Source organism: Carlito syrichta, unplaced genomic scaffold (genome assembly GCF_000164805.1).
Source record: "Carlito syrichta isolate Samal-C Ts95f unplaced genomic scaffold, Tarsius_syrichta-2.0.1 Scaffold305702, whole genome shotgun sequence".
Classification (NCBI taxonomy): Eukaryota; Metazoa; Chordata; class Mammalia; order Primates; family Tarsiidae; genus Carlito; species Carlito syrichta.
In genome coordinates, this window is record NW_007249798.1 from 430,036 (window position 1) to 450,574 (window position 20,539).

The window sequence follows — 20,539 nt, forward strand, 5'->3', positions numbered from 1 at the left end:
TAACCACGCAACCAGTGGGTAGCATGGTTGGTTCCATGTTTCTGTTATTGTGAATAATGCTGCAATAAAAAGCATGTGCAGGTATCTTTTTCATAGAGTGATTTGAGTGCCTCTGGGTATATTCCCAGAAGGGGGATTGTGGGGTCATTTGGAAGATCCATTTTTAGATCTTTTAGGAGTCACCACACTGTTTTCCACAGAGTTTATACTAGTTTACACTTCCACCAGTGGTGTAGAAGTGTTCCCTTTTCCCTGCGTCATTTTCAGCATCTGTTATTTTTTGAGTTATTGATGATGGCCATCCTGACTGGAGTTAGTTGGTATCTCAATGTGGTTTTAATTTGCATTTCTTTGATGATGGGACTTCATCAAACGGAAAAGTTTCTGCAAAGCAAAAGAAACTATCAAGAGAGTGGGGAGACAGTCCACAGACTGGGAACAAATGTTTGCCAACTGTATATCTGACAAAGGCCTAACATCCAAGATGTACAAGGAACTCAAATGTATCAAAAAGAAAAAAAAAACAAACAACACTATTACTAAGTAGGCAAAAGATATGAATAGACACTTCTCAAAAGAATATATATGAGCAGACAACAGATACATGAAAAAATACTCAGCATTGCTAATCATCAAAGAGCTGCTCATTTAAAAAATTTAATTTAATTTTTTAAAGGCAGAGTCTTGCCAGCTCTGTTACCCAGGCTAGAGTGCAGTGGCCCAATCATAGCTCACTGTAACCTCAAACTCCTAGGCTCAAGCAATCCTCCTGCTTGCACCTCCCAAAATGCTGTGATTACGGGCAAGAGCCACTGTGCACAGCCATGATTTTTAGTAAAATGTGTGGTACTCCATTGCCTGAGTGTACCATATTTATTTAACTAATCTTGTGTTGATTAGCATTAAAGTTGTTTCTAATCTTTCATAAGTGACTTTAATTCTAACAAACAATACTAAAATGAATGCCTTCTACATGTATTATTGGGAACTGGAATTACTATCTGTCTCTAAGAAAAAAATTCTAAAAAACAGAAGTGCTAGGCACAAGGGCATATACATTTAAAATGTTGACATATGTTACAAATATTTCCTTCCCAAAAGAGTGCAGCAATTTATGCTCATACCAACAGTATGTAAGAGTATGCACTCTTCTATACTACCACTAGGATTATTTTTGCCCACCTGTTAGATATCTAACAAAATTCTCCTATTTAATTTTTTAATTTTTATTTTTAATTGTGGTAAAATACACATAAAATTTACAATTCTAACCATTTTTAGGTATATAGTTCAATAGTTTTTTTTTGTTTTTTTTTTTTTGAGTTGGAGTCTCACTCTGTCGCCCAGACTGGAGTGCAGTGGCCGCTCCCGGCCACCGCAGCCTCGACCTGCTGGGCTCCGGTTATCCTTCCGCCTCAGCCTTCCGAGTAGCCGGAATCACAGGCATGCGCTACCACACCCGGCTGATTTTTTGATTTATTGTAGAGATGAGGTCTCGCTGCCCAGGCAGCTCTCGAACCCGTGGGCTCAGGCAATCCACTCACCTCAGCCTCCCAAAGGCGCGGGATTACAGGCTGAGCCACCGAGCCCGGCTTAGTTCAATAGTTTTAAGCATGTAGTTCAGCAGCTTTAAGCATACTCATGTTGTGCAACCAATTACTAGAACTTTCTCCATCTTCTAAAACTAAAACTCTATACTCATTAAACAAAAACTCCCCATTTCTTCCTCACCTCAACCTTGGCAACTACCATTCTATTTTTTGTTGCTTTTGAATTTGATTACTCTAGTTGCTTTATATAAGTGGAATCATACAGTATTTGTCTTTTTGTGACTAGACTATTTAAGTGAGCACAATGTCCTCAAGGTTCATCTATGTGGTAGCATGCACAGAATTTCTTTCCTTTTTAATTGAATAATATCACACTTGTATGGATAGACCATATTTTGTTTACCCATTTGTCTGTCAAGGGACATTTGGGTAGCTTCCATCTTATGGCTATTGTGCATAATACTATTATCAATATGGGTGTCCAAATATCTCTTTGAGAGCTTACTCTCAATTGTTTTAGATATATACATTTGAGAGTAGAATTTATAGATGGTATGGTAGTTCTATTTTTAATCTTCTGAGAAATTTCTATTTTTTTTCCATAGTAGCTGCACAATTTTACATTCCTACCAACAGCAAAGGACAGCAAGATCACAACGAACAGAGTAAAAAAGAAACCCACACAATGAGAGAAAAATGTTTGCTAAAGATATATCTGATAAGGGATTTATAGCCAAAATATATAAGGAACTTCTTCAACTCAATAGCAAATAGCCCAATTAAAAAGTGAGTAAAAGACTTGGACAGATATTTCTCCAAGGAAGGCATACAATGGCCAAAAAGTATACAAAAAGATGCTCAACATTATTAACGATCTGGGAAATGCAAGTCAAAACTACAACCAGATATCATCTCACATCTGTTAGGATTGCTACTGTCAAAATGCAAAAGGTAAGAAGTGTTGGTGAGAATGTGGAGAAATTAAAACCTTTGAACACTATTGGCAGGAATATAAAATGGCGTAGCAGCTTTGAAAAACAGCATAGAGGTTCCTCAGAAAATAGTAAAGAAACTACCATATGACCTAGCAGTCCTACTTCTTGGTAGGTATACAAAAGAATGAAATCAAGATTATGAAGAGTATCCCAACTCCCGTGTTGTCTTAATTTGAATCTGAACCTTGAACCAAGAACAAGATTGCTATTATGGGAACCATGAGCCAAGTAAAAAATGTTACTAATACAACAATCTTAATCGAGGAAAAAAAAATAATCCCATACACCATGTATCCTGTGGAACCGTTCTCCTTTTTGTTCTGAATCCTGTCCTTCTTGAATTAGTACATCTCTCAGACTGACATTACTTCTTTAAATGCCCTCCTATCTTATAAGACTGTAAGCATAGACTGTAGGCACAATAAATACTAGCTGAACTCTACTAGTAAGGTTAGTTACTGGTCCCTGAGACAAAATTTCCCAAATGATCCTTTATTAGTAATAAAATAGCCAAATCACCCTAAATACTTGAACTACTTGGCTAGACTTTGATTAAATTTTTAACTCTTTCAGATAACCTATCTCAGTGAATTCTGTTGACTGTCTAATAAGACAGGTATTGTTGTGCCCAGTTTGTTAATGAGAAACTCAGGGCCAGCATAGGTAACTGGCTCATAGAATGAAGATGAGGACTTAGTGCTTCAGGTCCATGGCAGACATGCACAGCTAAATGGACCAAAAAATAGCTGGATTATTAGTAACTACCTTAATTTTGTTGTAGATAATGATTCATACTTAGCTGCATGAGCATAAAGCAGGACAACTAATGTGAAATCTCACTTCCTATAATTCTGTGGTGTTTTCATGTTCTCCATACAGCAGCCAGAAAGGTTATATAAAAATGAAGATCCTATTCTACTTTACATTTTTCTACTCTACTTTATGTTTTTCAATCTCTTATCTTCCTGAGGATAAAATCCAGATTCCCAAGGATATTCCTATAGGTAAAGTGATAGAGATTACAAGACCTTCCACTTGTTTCTAGACAACTTCTTCAGCCTAAGTTTATGCCATTCTCCCTCTTTCTCTTTTCTTTAGCTGCTCTGAACTTTTTCCATATTAATGAAATCATATAATATGTGACTTTTTTGACTGGCTCCTTTCATTAGCTCACGCCTACAATCTACAATCCCAGCTCTTTGGGAGGCCGAGATAGGAGGATTGCTTGAACCCAGGATATTGAGACCAGCTTAGGCAACATAGCAAGATCTTACCACTAAAAAAATAAAATTAGTTAGGCATGGTGCCTGTACCTGTAGTCCCAGTTACTTGGGCAACAGAGACAGAAGGATCGCTTAGCCCAAGTAGCCAAGGCTGTGATGGTGCTATTATACTCCAGCCTTGGTGACAGAATGAGACCCAATACAAATAAAAATGAAAAAATATAATAGACAGCACCATTGAGCACTTTTCACTCTGGGCCTAGCTACACCCTGCATCCTCTGCCCACTTTTGACCAGCTATCTTCTGCTCTTTCTTGAGGTCTCAACTGAAACATCAATTGACTTTTTAAAATAGGTCAGAGTTCTTTGCTGTATGTTCTTATAGCTTTTAAAATTTCTTCTGCCAGCACATTTATCACACTTACTTGTCTAATCCACAAAGGCAGGAGACATTTTATGTGTTGTTCACCTATTTATTGCCAAAGTTCAGTGCTTTGCACGTCATAGATAATTTCTTGAATGAATTAGTTAATGATCAAATGAAGCTTTTCTTTCCTCTGTTCTTAAATTCAATGTAGTTCATATTACCATATCGTATTGTATTTTATTATACTATGTATGAAGAAATTGACCTTACTCCTGAGCTTTTAAGAAAAAGACAAAAATCAGAGAGCAGATTCAGATAGTTGATTGAATGATCTAAGACGGCAATTTAGCTACTTCTAAAGACAGCTTTATTGACTATAAGTCACATACTATACAATTTATCCAGCCATTATTGCAGTGAATTTTGGAATGTTTTTATCATCTCAAAAAGAAACCAGTATTCTTTAGCTATTCCCCTTCCCCATTTCCCCTTGACCTAAGCAACCTCAAATCTACCTTTTGTCCCTGAAAATCTGCCTATTAAGAACATTTCATATGAATGAAATCATATAATATGTGGTCTTACTGGCTTCTTTCATTAGCATAGTGAAAGGTTCATCCAAATTGTAGATATATCAACACTTCATTCCTTTTTATGGTTGAAAAATATTCCATTGAGCAGATATATCATATTTTGTTTATTCATTCATCAATTGATAGACATTTTAGTTGTTTCTGTCTTTTGGTTATTATGAATAATGCTACTGTAAATATTTGTACACAAGTTTTTGTGTGTACATATGTTTTGATTTCTTTTGTCTATATTTCTAAAAATTGGCATTGCTGGGTCACATGGTAATTCCATGTTTAATTGTTCAACGAACTGACAGACTGCTTTCCAAAGTAGCTGCACCATTTCCACCAGTAGTGAGTGAAAGTTCCAATTTCTCTAAATTCTCATCAATACTTATTATTAACTGACTTTTAAAATTCTCTGCATCTTAATAAATGTGGACTTAGCTACTTCTGAAAAAGAATTTTACATGTTTTGAAAGGAACAGAGAAAAGTAATGCAATTACTCTGAAGCCTCAAAGTTGCTATAGAGAAGAGGCATTCACATGAGTTTATGACTTTGAACTTGAAGAACAGATTTAAAGACATGTCAAAGTGGTTTTTTTGGCTTGAATCTAAAGTAAACTAGAAATTAAGACTGTCTTAAAACTGGCAGGGCACAGTGGCTCATGCCCATAATCCTAGCACTTTGGGAGGCAGAAACAAAAGGATTGCCTAAGCCCAGGGGTTTGAGACCAGCTTTGGGAACTTGGCAAGATTTCGTCTCTACAATAAATCAAAACATTAGGTGGGTGTGGTGGTGAACACCTGTGGTTCCAGCTACTTGGAAGGCTGAAGTGGAAGGATTGCCTGAGGCCAGCATGTCAAGGCCGTGGTAACTGTGAGCATGCCACTGCACTCCAGCCTGAGAGAGATTCCGACTGAAAAAAAAAAAAAAAGAATATCTTAAAACGAATGAGAAAGACAATAAATTATATGTGAGTTTATACTTGTTGTTTTCTCATTTTTTCATTTATTTGAGATAAAATTCCAGGTATCTACTATGCTTGTTAGTTCAATGAATAAGAATACTTTTATAGATAAATGCAAATGTCTTAATTTTGTGCTAACCTTAAGCATTTTGAATTACTTCTCTGAAACATTGTCATCTGGATCACTTGGCCATTTACCTGGAGGCAGCTAATCAGAATTGCCCTTGTTCACTCAAGTCAGTGTTGCTGCTCTGATTTCTCACTGTGGTTTTAACCTCTGGCATTGCTGAGATCACCTGCGTTCCCTATAGGCCAGTCTGAGTATCTAAGTGCCTGTTTTGGTCCCTCATGCTGGTGTCCTTCTTTGAAGTTTCATAATGAAGTTTTCCATTCCTCTCATGACTTTTTACTTTTAGTACTCAGCCCGATGGAGACAGTGTTTATTGCATGATGATTCACAGAAGTTATACCATGAAAAGTGAGTAGGTATTAACAAAGACTGTTCTGCAGATACTTCACTAAGGAATGCAAGAATCAACAGTGAAAGGCTTGCCTGCCTAGACCACAAGGGGCAAATATAATTTTTTGGCCTTAGAAATGAGGGACTGAGGTAGGTTGAAAGGTAGAACTGAGGAGTAGAGAATCAGAAAAAATAAGAGACCAAGGGTGAGAGATATTTAGGCATCTCACACCCAGTGTATATCCATTATATACGTATGAATTGTATGTAAATGAAAAAGGAACAGTAAGGATATGTTTTGCTGCATTCTCTGGGTGTCTAGTATGCCTGTGATAAGCTACTGGTGAGAATGGGTTCTTTTGGTACCTGCAAGGCTTATTTTCAAATGGCATAACAATGGGGTCAGGGAGGTACTGACTGATAACCCACCTGGGTATTACCAATTTACTAAGGACAATATTTCTGCCTTAGAACTTCCCTTTTCTTATATAACACCCCTGATCCCACTTCCCTTTTCCTTGAATAGCAGGACCTCTCAGTGATGTCTATCATAGTCCTGTAACATAAGAACTGCCCAATTCACTAGACTTGTACTGTTCTTCACAGCCATATCTGATCTCAAACCCTAGTCCAGCCTCAGAACTATGCTCAATTTTCAAGACCCTGAATTTCAAGAATTTCCTGCCCACCAAGATGCAAGCTGTAGCTTTGACAAACGTGGCCCTTTTTCCAAACTCTTTTCCACCTTATCTCTAGGTTTGTCTTCACGATTCACAGTACTTATTTTTAGTAACTACAGTTATAATAACTCTTAAGCTTTTGAGAGGGGCTTTGATTTATATAAATAGACACTGATTTTTTGAAATCAATAATGGTGAGTCAGATGGCTAATCAAGCTGGGCAATATCTTTTATTTTTTATTTTGGTAAAAGGCACGGTGCATGGTATAATTAATTAGACGATATAAATTTTGCAGCTTGTAAATCAGTTGAGAAATCAGTTCAAAAGAAGAGACAAAATTGAACTATGTTTAAAGCAAAGGCTACACACTGGAACTGAGCAAAGACTGCCTCATTGATAGTTTCATATGGTAAATACTTTTAAAGAAAACATTCTCTAAGTTATAACCTTATGGAGGATTGAAAAAACTTATCTTTAACTTTAGAACAATTGTTCTAATATCTCAATGAGAAAACTATGATAATATATTATTTTAGTTTATTTATTTTCGCTGCTATATAGTGTTTAATGTCATATTTGTAAATGTAAAAAACTTCTTAATTTATTTTTCTGTTGATAGACATTTTAGTTCACTGTAACATTTAATTCTACAATCGATGTTTTAATTAATATTCTAGGCTGGGCATGGTGGCTCATGCTTGTACTTCCAGCAGTTTGAGAGGTTGAGGTAGGAAGATTGCTAAAGACTGGGAGTTTGAGACCAGGGTGGGACCATGTCTCCACAAATAGTTTAAAAAGTTACCGGGGTGTAATAGCATGAACCTATAGTATTAGCTACTTGTGAGGCTTAGGAAAGAAGATCTCTTGAGCTATAGAGTTTGAGGCGGCAGTGAGCTATATTCATGCCACTGTACTTCAACCTGGGTTACAAAGCAAGACCATTTCTCTAAACAATGAAAAAAAAAATTCTAGTGATTAACCCTCATTAATCACTCTTTCAGCAAAGTTCTGTGGGTAAGAAAGCCTCTTAGAGGGGAGGCCTAGAAGTACATTAGTTTTCACTGACTGAAAATAATCGTTTATTCAGATAAATGACCTTAGGTTGACAGTTATTTTAACTCACCACTTTGAATATGTGACTAATTTCTCTCTATATTTTGTTGCTGGTGACAGGTCTTCTCTGAGTCTCAGTCATTTTTTTGTGAGGAAGCTTTCTTTTTACTGGTAGTCTTTATGGTTGCTTACTCTGCATTTTTAATGTGAATATTCACATCCTTATGAAATATGTATTCACATCCTTATGAAATATTCTCAGGACTGTATTGTTGAATATTTTTACTTTGTCATTCCCTCTGTCCTCTTCTTTTGGAATGCTTTATATATGTATGGTTAAAATGTTTTCATTCACTTTTTTATGTTTTAAGTACTTATTTTCTTAACTTTTAATTTTTGTCTCTCTGTGATGTTTTGGTGAACTCATTACTATCTTCCATTTTGATGATTTTCTCTTTCACTTCTATTTAGAATTTATCCCAATACATTCTATTTTCAATTAATAACTATATACCAATTTTATAATAATTAATCTATTTCTCAATTCTCCTTTCCTTTTCTTTGTTTTTCTTTCTCACCAGGGACCATAAAACACTTACTTTAAAATCATTTTTTTATTTCTGTATTTTAAAAATCAGGCTATATTATTCTATTTTCTTGACTGCATTTATGAATTTTCTTCCTAAGTAATATACAGACTTATTTTGATCAGAAAATTTTCTTTTATGCTTCCCTCGTATTTGAATATTTACCTCTTCCAAATAGTATTTTTGAAGTTGAATCCTTCCAGCTCCATGGAACTTTCACGCCTAAACCATGTCATAACTATGGTTTGAAGCTTCAGTCTGATTTCAGATTATGACTAGGTTTATTAAATTCCTGGCTATAAGATGGTTGTCTCTGTTCTCTTCTACTTTTCTCATTTAAAACAAACAAATAAACAAAACCAAAAATTTTATGTAAGCAATAACCTATATGATGATGACAGCCTTTTTTTTTTTTCTTTGTCTCTGTGTACACAGGAGAGCCCTAACTGGGTTCCAGTTACCAAGAAATACTCTTAATGCTAGCCCCTTGATGTATGTGGGTCAGGATCATTTGAGTTTTCATTTTTTCAGAGAAATATTACTTCAGCAGTCTATTTCTCTTCTCTGTCAAGGTCCAGAGTACAGTAGACTTTAGCCCTATTTGCAACTTTGGTATTCACTTCTGGTTGTGGACTACAGGGACATTTTACTTTTAAAAATAATTATTAAGGCTATGGTTTTTAATTATATTTTAAATATTTTATTAATTATTACTATAGGTTTGGAGCAGAAAGTGTGTGTGTGTGTGTGTGTGACAAGTACCTCAAGTTTGCATCTTAATAACGTCATCAATTTTTCCAAAAGAAGGATAGCAACTCTTTTATTGTGATTTTTCTCAGTTTTTTGGTTTACATTGTATATGTATTTTTTATTACAAATGTTTTAAACTTTACAATTTCTCTCCTTACTATTATACTTAAATAGCATCACTCTATATTTTGTTTTAGTGCTTTTATGGTTCTTAATATTTCAAAATACTAATTTTTCAATTTTTCTAAAATATATTTTGATTTAAAATAGTAATATATCATTTTTCCTAGACCATTCATATATTTTTAAGTATATATGACTATTTATCTTAACTATGTTCAACAGTCTATCCTATCTTCACTGACTGGAAATTACTCATCTGCTTAGTGAGAGAATTATGAATAGAATTTCCTTAAATTGCATTTGTTGCCGGGCTCGGTGGCTCAGCCTGTAATCCCGCGCCTTTGGGAGGCTGAGGTGAGTGGATTGCCTGAGCCCATGGGTTCGAGACCCGCCTGGGCAGCGAGACCTCATCTCTACAATAAATCAAAAAAAAAAAATCAGCCGGGCGAGGTAGCACGCGCCTGTAATTCCGGTTACTCGGAAGGCTGAGGCGGAAGGATTGCCGGAGCCCAGCAGGTTGAGGTTGCGGTGGCCAGGAGCGGCCACTGCACTCCAGTCTGGGCGACCGAGTGAGACTCCAACTCAAAAAAAAAAAAAAAAAATTGCATTTGTTGACATGCTGCTTGAAACTATTTTGAAGTTATTTCAAATGTACATATTTATGACCAGTTCATTTCAATAAAAACAAAAACTTTTAAATCATATTTACACTTCATCTCCTTTCTAAAACCCAGAGTGTAATTGCTCTCAAGTTAATAGCTGTTAATCAGATTTTCATTAAATATCTTGAGTTTCATCAGCAGTTGCATGTTGTATTGGTGTTAAATAGTGAACTACAGGTGATCCAGTATAATGTCATGACTGAAAGCTCAGTCTCTAAAGTCAGACAGACCAAGTCAGACAGACCTGGCTTAAGATGCTCATGTGGACTATGGGAATTCACCGTAGGGGGAGTAATGAATTTGTTTGGAATGGATATACTCTGAGAAGTGCTGGGTAGCAAAGACTGAGGTCTGAAGAGAATGCTCAACAAGAACAGAAGCAGGGACCAGAAAGAGGAATTTGTTTATTTACTGATAGAAATAGTTGAGGGAAGGGAGGAATGAATCTAAAGTTGGTCAAATAAATGGAATGCATTATGTGAGTGAATTTTTTGATAGAGAATATGTGTCTGCAGCTGAGTCAGTGTAGGGCAAAAAAGAGACCATATACATGTTACAATGTCTGGGATTTACTTTAAAGGACTTTCACATAGACGGTGTGATACTATGTACATGTCAATTACTTTACTTTTCAACTGTAGAGATAGACTATTCACCTAATAATGCACCCTGCAGAGATGATCAGCTAGCCAGCTTGTACCTATATCTCTTTGTAGCTCCATGAACACCTGAGGCTTTTTATTCTACTATTACTATAGTGCTATACTCACCACACTTTATTGCACTTGTCTGCATATGTATCCTCTTTTCTTACTTGAATGAGGTTCTTGTGTTCCTTAACAGGACCATGACTTACATATTTTTACAAACTTAGCAATGATTAGGGTTCCTGACACAACGTAGACATATCATAAAAGTTTCTGAGTCAGTGGTTTAACAAATGTAGTAAGAATGCTTTTTTTGAGATCTCTGTTTTAACAACAGTCACTCTAGTTAGAGAGGGTGGGAGAGCAAGGGATGCAGTTTAGCTGTTTGTTTCCAAGTTGTCTTGTGTGATAATTTGCTTGTTTTGTTTATTTGTTTTATACTATCCTTTTCCACTAAATGAATAAAAGATTGATAGAGGATTCAGGTGGATTGTACCTTAAAAGGGGAAAGGCAGATAGATGGAATAGGGAGGCTGGATGCTTATCTGAAGGACCTGGATTTTGTTTGAGATAGTGCTTTTATGTCGGATTATTACCAGGATTAAAAGTAAGAAATCAACCAAATAAATAAAGTCACTAGACTTGAAGTGACGACCACAGATCATCATGAACCACAAATTACAATTAATCCAGATTTTCAAACTAGAGACCAAATGAAAGAAAAAAGATTTGACCATAATGTAAGGAAGGAAAGAGCAGTATAGCATTTGGAGTGGGACACGCTGGGAAAAAAATCTATTTAAGAATGATGAGACTTGGGAGCCAAGACGGCAGCAGAGTTGGAGTACAAGTCTGTGTTGTGTATGAAGCCGGACGTGAGATCTACCGGATTCTGCCCCGGGGCCTCCAACCGTGGTTACAGGGCATCTGACTGGAAGAGAAATTAGACCAGCCCGATTGGACTGGTCGCCTCCGAATAACTTCAAAAGGAAAGACCGCCTATATCAAACCCGAGGATAAACTATCAGGGGAAGTCTTTGCTCAGGCTCCAGTAGAACAATATCCTGGTATCGCTGTGGAGACAGTGACAGATTCCAGCCTCTACTTTGTAATCCGGATCCAGGATGGTACTGGGTGCAGTGCTTTCATTGGCATTGGCTTCATAGATCTAGGAGATACCTTTGACTTTAATGTCTCCTTGCAAGATCACTTCGAGTGGGTAAAGCAGGAAACTGAGGTTTCCAAAGAATCTCAAGAAATGGATACTCGTTCTAAGTTGGATCTGGGCTTCAAAGAAGGACCGATCATTAAATTGAGCATTGGGAGCATTACAACCAAGAAAGGAGGCGCTTCTAGACCAAGACTGCAGGGGTTGGCGGCCTAAGCTTACTCCCACCCCCGCCTGGAGGCACTGTCCTCCTCAGTTGCCATAAGCAATCATGTCTCCCAACCACCCATTCCAAAATCTAACCACGGAGGTAGTGATGCAGACATTCTTTTAGATTTGGATTCTCCTGCTCCTGTCACGTCACCGGCATCAGCTCCAGTTTCTGCAAGCAATGACTTGTGGGGAGACATTAGTACTGCATCCAGCTCTGTTGCGAACCAGGCACCACAGTCATCCAGCTGGGTCCAGTTCTGAATGATTGGCAAAATATTAAGGACAGACTTGCGTAGTAAAGATGACCTTGAGAACACCAATCTGCAAGGGAAGTAAGGAACCCCTTCCATCCCCAGAACCAAAATGACTGGACATCCTTTTCATAGCTTCTCCACAGCACTCAAGCTGGTTATGTCACTCACCTGTTTCATTACTTGCTGTACAGCCAAGATGGTGTCTGTTATCTCCTGCTTACCACCAAGGCAGGAGACAAGTGGATCTCATTATACTTGTGACTGACTAGGCAGAGCTCAAAAGACCTAAAGTCTATTGAGGAGAAGTGACATGTAACATCCGTAAAATTTATCTCCATCTTTTAAATTCTTGAATTTATTTCAAAATCATCTCATGATCCTTGTGTGTCTCTTTGTGAAGCCCCGATTAGCAAATTCAGGGGAGCAAAAATCCTTGAAACTTCCTTCTCCAGCAATTCAAGTCTCTAAAAATGGACAGGATGACCTCAGTGTTTAAAAATTCAGAATTTTGATAGGGGTAGGGATGGAGAAAGACCTGTTTCCTGGGTCTCTGCTCTGTAGCCTCCTTCAGGTTCATCCTATTCAGTGAACATTCAGTGCTGGGTGCAGCTCCATCACCCTCTTGTGTGTTTGTTTACATATCTCTTCCCACAATAAGAGGGTTGTGTTGGTGGCACCTCCACTATTCTTTTCTTCTTGTTGAGTAGTGCAACATCTGACTGGTGGCTGTCTCTTTGGTGGAGGAGGTTCTAGAGGTTGTGCTTTCCAACTTATGTTATGTAGAAGTGTTTAATTTCCTGCAGCTTCATCTAGTTGATGCATTTGAAGCATGGTATTAATTTGTGTTTGCCCTGTTATTTGACCTAAAGTTGTAGGGTTTAGTGTTTTTAGCCTAATCTGTAGAGCAGAGGGGTTGAATGCCCACTGTTCAGTGCCCACATTGCCTTGCTGCCTGGGTATCTGGCCCCTTTCTGTAAACATTTATTTTTCAGTTAATCTAGCTCTTCAGTAGAAAGCTGCTATTATGTGTATTGTCATTTTGGAAGGAAGTTGGAGGATCATAGCTTACCTGTGGCAGTTTTTGCCTGAGGCTTTGATACCCGTCACTAGGGTATGTATCTCAGAAGCAAGTTCTCCCACCACTTCCTTTTCCTCTGTCTGCCATTCCTTTTATAATGCTGTGAAGAAGTGCTGCTTCTCAGATGAATGGGTACTACCACCTTGGTTTGTTAATTGACAGTTCTGAGGATGAAACGGATGAAATAGAAGGATATAATTTCTTCCTTAGCACCTATTTGGATGTATACACTCTGGCCGCAGGGAGTCATTATATTTAGTTTCAAAATATATTCCCTGGATTTCCTTCCTAACATTTTCTAACTTTGGGTTCACTTTTTTCATTGCCTCCTTTTCTGGGCAGCTCTATTATTGCAGAGTCATGGTAGGACTTATTAAAATTCCAGTAGAAAACACTAAAAAGAAAGTCTACAAAATCACTAGTGACTAAACACTGGGAACCTATTTTCTCAGTCTTCCTCCATGTTGTGTTCTTTGTATTGTCAAGATGATAATATATTATGTATTTGAACTTCTGAAAAATTGAAAATGTTTAAGATATATATATATACAATACAGCATATGCTGTATTGGTGCAATAATGGTAATTAAAACATGAAAAAAATGAAAAAAAAAGAATTATAAGACTTGAGAATGATTTTATGCTGACAAGGGAGAGGCACTAATGAGAATGAGGATAAGGACACAGGACAGAAAAAGAATAATCAAAGGAGCCATGCTCTCCATGCAGGCTGAGCCAAAGCATTGGGGGAGATGAGCCTTTGAGAGAGGAATCCTCTTCCACTCCATCAAAAGAGAGAGAAAGGGAGGGGTGTGGATGTGAAAACCTGTGCGGGTGTGGTGGCAGGGATCTGCAGGAGTTCCCCTGTTATGACTTATATTTTCTCTTTAAAATAGGAAGCAGGGTTATCTTCAGAATGATAGGGGTGGTGGCAGGTAGGAAGTGTAGAAAGAGTTATGAATGTTTGCATAACAGTGGTGAAGAACTCTGTCTCAGCACCAGAAACATTTAGATTTGTATCCTGGCTCTCTGAGGGCAGATGCTGCTAAGTTTATACATTTCTACTTTGATGGTGGCTCTCTTCCCTTTTGTTCTCTTCTTTCTTTTCGCATTCTTCTTTACTCTTCTTCCTCAGTTCCAGTTGTCAAAAAAAAAAAAATCTGTGGAAGGACTGATATTTAATCTGGCTTTGGTCACATTTCCATTTCTGTTACCAATCAAGTATTAATGGGTAAATAGGAAGCTAAAACTGTTTATGTTTGGCCCATGTGCCCACCCTGGATCATCCACAGTGGATGTTGGGGTGGCATCTGTAAGAAGGTGCCACCTCCCAGTCCCCCAAAAGAATCTTAGAAGAAGGAAAGATACTGCTTTGGGCAGGAAAAGTAATAGGAACACACTACATTACAGTAAATTTCTGGCCATTGTAGAAGTTCTAGTTGAGGTCAAAGAATATGAATTTCTAGTTGCAACAATCTATAATTTAATATTATATGATTTTTCTTCACAGCAATATTCTACAACTTTGATGCAGATAAACTTTTTGCATAAGTCCACACTTGGGTTTCTCAGAGAGATGTGACAGGAGAAAAAAATGGGTCAAAAAAGGTAATAATATTGGCAAAACAGAGGATGAAAAAATGGGTGTATAATATAATCAAAGGTCTATATGAGGGGAAAAGAAAAGGGAGAACTGAGAAAAAAACAAAAAGTTAATTGGGAAAACAAATGTGATGGTACTGAAACATTCCAAGTTCATGGTCAGAAACTTGAAAGATTTAATATAGTGTTTCAAGAGTGAATAATTGAGAGATAACAGAAAATGTTATAAGAAAATACGTTTTACTATTTGTGGAAGTAGTTTACTAATGTAGGATTATTATGATGAAAATGAGAAGTTAAAACACAGATGCTAAGGTTTGTCTGGGTCCTCCATGGGTACACTGATGTCAGCCAAGCTGCTGACAAGTCTTGGGGTGAAAGGAGGACAGCTAACCAGATGCTGAAGTATTCAGTGAATGAGGAAGCACATACTTGTTTACACTTGCTAAATTTATTACCATGATGATCAGGAATTATTTTATTCCCAGGGTCTTCAGGCTGAGAATATGATTTCTTGCCATGTATTTATCTTAATATCATATCATAACATGGTGTATATGGAGTTTATTAAAAGGGAATTTTACCAGAGGGCAGAATGAATTAATAAGTCATGAATATATTTAATATAATTCCCATTATATAACTAGCAGTGGTACTGTGAAAGTTATGGAAGTTACATTCCCTGGGTTTGTAATTGGAAGAAGTTAGGCTGCACATACAAAACAATTAGAGAATAACAGACTAGTACCGGGTACAAAGTGAAGAGGAGAATGTGCGTAACAGATGTTTGGAGAAGGGATAGGCCAATTTTATCAGTCTTTTGTATGAACTCTTAGGAAAAGACATTATGCAGACTGCTTTAGAAACTCCTTTATTTGCATGGTTTGGAACTACATTCTTATGGTTTTTTTCAGTCCAAGATTAAAATATATTCTCCAAAAAGGAACACCTTTTTATTATTTATTGAGGTTCTCTTTAACTGTCTATAATGTTTTAAGTTTTCTGACTCAGGGGAAATTCCTAATATCATTAGCTTTCATTTCTTCTTTTTTCCAAAAATAGGTACCTTCAAATTAATTTGGAAATTTCAAAAGCCATTACTCATTTTTAAAATAACACACAGAAAAAAAGCTGAACTTAATGAAACTATTTTTTCTTTGGTTTCTTCCTAAAGTTCTTGTAATTTCCACTCATCTGTGTATAGTTGAAGGAAGAAGTTTTTCCTGCAAGATTTGAGTAGAAGGGCATAACCTCTATTAAGCACAAAGAAAATCAAATGGTTTTTCACAGAGGTTAATAAAAATAAAATTATAAAATTTATCAAAATTATGTTCCTTGTCTACTTAAGAATGTCCGTGATGTGACTTAGCCAAAATTCTTTGTCAGTCAGTCACTACATTGTTATTCAGGTCTCATTGCTAGGATACGTGGCCTCTTGCCACGGCATACTCAGTAGTGCCATAGCCAGTAGCACCCTCTGCCAATCAGAAAATTATTCTCAATTCAGAAAAAAATGAAGAGATCTCAGTCACAATAGGAAAAAGGATATTTGTCATCATAATAGCCTCATACTCAGCAAGTCTCTAAGAGAAAAAAATTAAGAAAATTAAATAAAATTAATTAGATGAAGAAAATTAAATAACTGATACTATCTTTACATTTTCCAACTAAAAAATGTCAAACTAAAAAATGGTAGTTTTCCTATTAGTTCTATTTTAGTAGTAAGGCCTAAAAATTTTTAATCTAAAATTGAAGGTATATGAAGAACTATAGGATAAATATAAAAATAAATTATTATGGTAAGTGGAATAGTAATTTAAAAATTAAATTTCCTGAGAGCAGGCAATAATGACTCTGCAATAGTTTTACCTTTGAATTTGATTTTGCTTCTATATATGGCTATTGGGAAAACCCTTGTTATTTAGAATTAAGTCTCAACTTCCTTTTTCTATTTATCATTGACTGCCAAACATTAAACAGCATGTTTGATGAAGAACACCTATGAATTATAGCGCTTCCACAGAAAGTAAACCATTGATGGAGTACTGCTTCCAAGCAAAGTCTGACTGGCAGAGGACACATGGAAGAGATAGGAAAACTGTTACTCCCTTAGGCTGGGGAAGTGGTGGGGTGGTAGGCGTGTGCCTACCAGTTCCTTTTTCCTGTATTAACAAGAGAAAAGAGTAGGAATAAGACCCCAAGAAACTTTAAGGCTCTGAAAATTTCTTCTTTTCTCTCCAAAGTCAGAAATACCCCAGCACAACCATATTTATCCTTTTATCCTTGCTGACTATTCCTTGGGTACATATGGATTGAAGACTCAGATGAGTGCAGATAAGTGCATTGCTGCCAATTATGGATTTTGTTGCTTTCAGGCAGCAGGTGTGTGTGTGTGTGTGTGTGTGTGTGTGTGTGTGTGTGTGTGTGTGTGTGTGTGTGTGTGTTTTATCAGGTTTTCAGAGCACTGAAGGTAGGGACCCTCTCTTTCTACCAGGAAAGAGGGCTATGGAGGAGTGTGAGAAGGCTGGTACAGCCATACTTACAGAAAGTTCCCTTTCTTGTTTCTCTGGTTCAGAACTCTGAAGTGAGACTGCTTCAGGCTGATGGTGCCCATCTCTTCCCAGGAGCTGGCTGCAGAGCTCTGATGTATGAATAGACTATCAATGCAGTAAGCACATTAAGCCACTCTGTCAACCAAACAGTTTCTGTGCTGACCAAGTGGAGGCTGGGCTTATATACACAGGCTTTCCAACTAAGCTAATTATTTGACACTCCATCAAATTGATAATATTAAATCATTCCTCCAAAATTTACTTAGAGGAAAGGCTGAGGGCTGACTAGGGAAAGGAGGAAAAAGGAAGATTGTGGGTGATAGCCATTGGCTTCTCCTAGAATTTAGCTGTCTCCTGTAATGTAACCTAAACTTGCAAACCCCACTCAACAAAGCTAAATTAACTGAAGTTAACAGGAATCACCCTTTTAGGAAGACAAATTAGCAATTAACTATTGTTTGTCAATTAAACCCCTTAGTGAGTATTGTGATGAAAGTGTTCCCTTCCTACTTTCAAAAACATTACAAATGAGTGACCAGTGAACAATTTCAGTTTAGTCCTATCAAAACTTTAGTTTTTGGAAATTCCTCTTTGGCTCTGGAAATATCTTTATCGTAGGACCCATTTCAATATAGTGAGTTGAGAAGCAGAGTTACTATATCATGGCCTGAGGACCAAAGTATTTTGGTTGGAATACTGGCTCTGCCACACACCAGCTATGTGAACTTGGACATGTTACTTCACCTCTCTGTTTCTATTTTCTGATTCATAAAATGAGAAATAATGATAGTATTATAGGGTTGCTGTGAACTCAATGTGTTAATATATATGGCAATCTGAATCTTGTCTGCCACATAGTAAATATTCAGTTGTTATTAACTGTCATTCTTTCCATTTGATATATTAGTAAGATATTGGAACAGACTGCACCAGAGGCTGCTGGTAAAATGGCCCTTAAAGCTAGATCTTGGTGGTGCAATATAAAAGATCCTGACCTCAAATAATCCTACCACTAGGCTGCTAGAAGTTCAATCTTAAGGTATGTTACTTGCTCCATTCATGGAGGCGTGAACTTTCAACTACAAACGACTGTTCTTTAATTTCTCCCATCTTTTTGTCTCATTAAATCCGATTTCTCACTCACCACTTCAGGTAGCATAAGAACTCTTAACTTCGGTTTCACTTAATACTCCAAACATATTTTCATCTTGGCACTATATTTGATGTCTATTTCTCCTACTGAGCTATAAATATCTAGAGGGACTCTGCCTTTTCTCCAGTATTTAGAATAGAGTGCAGCATGTAGTAGATGAATAATAAAGAAGTCTTTAATGAAATTTATTGATTTCTTGAAGTTCTCAGAATCTCCAGTCTCCCAACCCATTCTCCCTATATAAATGGATATCATTTTCTACTCAAGTGAACATTTGTTGTCTTAGTCTGTTTGGGTTGCTATAACAAAAATATTATAAACTGGGTGACTTATGAGCAAGAAACATTTATTTCTCACAGTTTTGCATACTGAGGAAGCCAAGATCAAGGTACCAGCAGACTTGGTGTCTGGTGAGGGATGTTTCCTGGTTTATAGATGACTCCTTCGCTCTGTGTCCTCACATGAGGAAGAAACTAGCTAGACCTCTGTGATCTCCTTTATAAGGTCATTAATCCCAATTATGAGAGCTCTGTCCTCTTGACCTAATCACTTCTAAAAGGCCTCTCCTCTTAATACTATCAGCTTGGAGATTAGGATTTAAACATGAATTTGGAGGAAGCATAAACATTTACATTCTGCAGTTGCCATCCCCCAGATTCATGTTCTCTCACATGCAAAATACATTTATTCCATCCCAATGGCCCCAAATGTTTTAGCACAGTCAACTGAAACATCTAAGATTCAGAGCATCATTTAATATCAGTTAAATTAGACATGGGTGGGACTCAAGGTGTGATTTATCCTTAGACAAATTTCTCTCCATTTATGAACCTATGAAATCAAACATGTTATACGTTTCTAAAATATAGTAGTAAGACAACCATAAGACAGACTTTCCCATTTCCAAAAAGAGATATAGGAAAGAAGGAGAAGGTAACAAGTCCCAAGTAAGTTCAAAATCTAACAGGGCAAACAACATTCAATCTTAAGTCTTAAGAGTAATCTTCTTGGACTGGATATCCCATCTTTTGGACATGTTGAAGTCAAGGTTGAGACTCCAAGGTTCTGGGCAACCTTACTCGCACAGCTTTTCAGGTGTAGCCATCACTTCAACCCTCATAGCCCCATGCCTGGGGCTCTCCCATGCTAAACTTGTATGCACAGGTAGTTCCACCAGTCTAAGGTCATGGGGATGGCCTTGCCCTCACAAATGTGTTAAGTTTTCCCCTAGTGTGCGATTTTTGCAGCAGCTCCACTCCTTTGGCAGCTTTCTGTCTTCAAAAAATTCATGTATTTAAATCCTAACCTCCAAAGTAATGGTATTAAGAAGTGGGGTCTTTGGGAGTGATTAGATCATGAGGGCAGATCCCTCATGATTGGGACTAGTAACCTTATAAAAAAGGGCACAGAAAGCTAACTCGTCCCTTCCGCATGTGAGAACATAGTGAGAAGATGCCATCTAAGAACCAGGAAACAACTCTTACCAGACACTAAGACACTAAGTTTGCTGATGCCTTGATTTTGGACTTATCAGCTCCAAAATGGTGAGAAATAAATGTTTCTTGTTTGTAAGTCACATAGTTGATGGAATTTTTGTTATAGCAACTGAGACAGACTAAAATTCTTGTTTCATGATAAATAACTTTAGCAAAACTCATCAGCACTCTCAACTTCTTGCTTTCCCAGTGTTCTGCCACACCCTACGTTGACTCTTAGGAGCTACTTACTTTTCTATTATTGCTCATAGTTTTAGGACTCTCCAAGTAAAATAAAAATCTCACTATCTGTGTGTGAGAGATATGCCATGTTTATGAATTTTGACATTAATTCCTTTTGAAAATTCTATACCTGCTGCTGGGCATTTCCCTTTATATTTT

At 37.1% G+C, this 20,539-nt stretch overlaps 1 pseudogene; it reads left to right on the top strand.

The window, feature by feature from the left end:
* LOC103264717 overlaps positions 1-12,284 on the top strand; it is a 45,315-nt pseudogene extending 33,031 nt beyond the window's left edge.
* Positions 12,285-20,539: the final 8,255 nt, after the last annotated feature.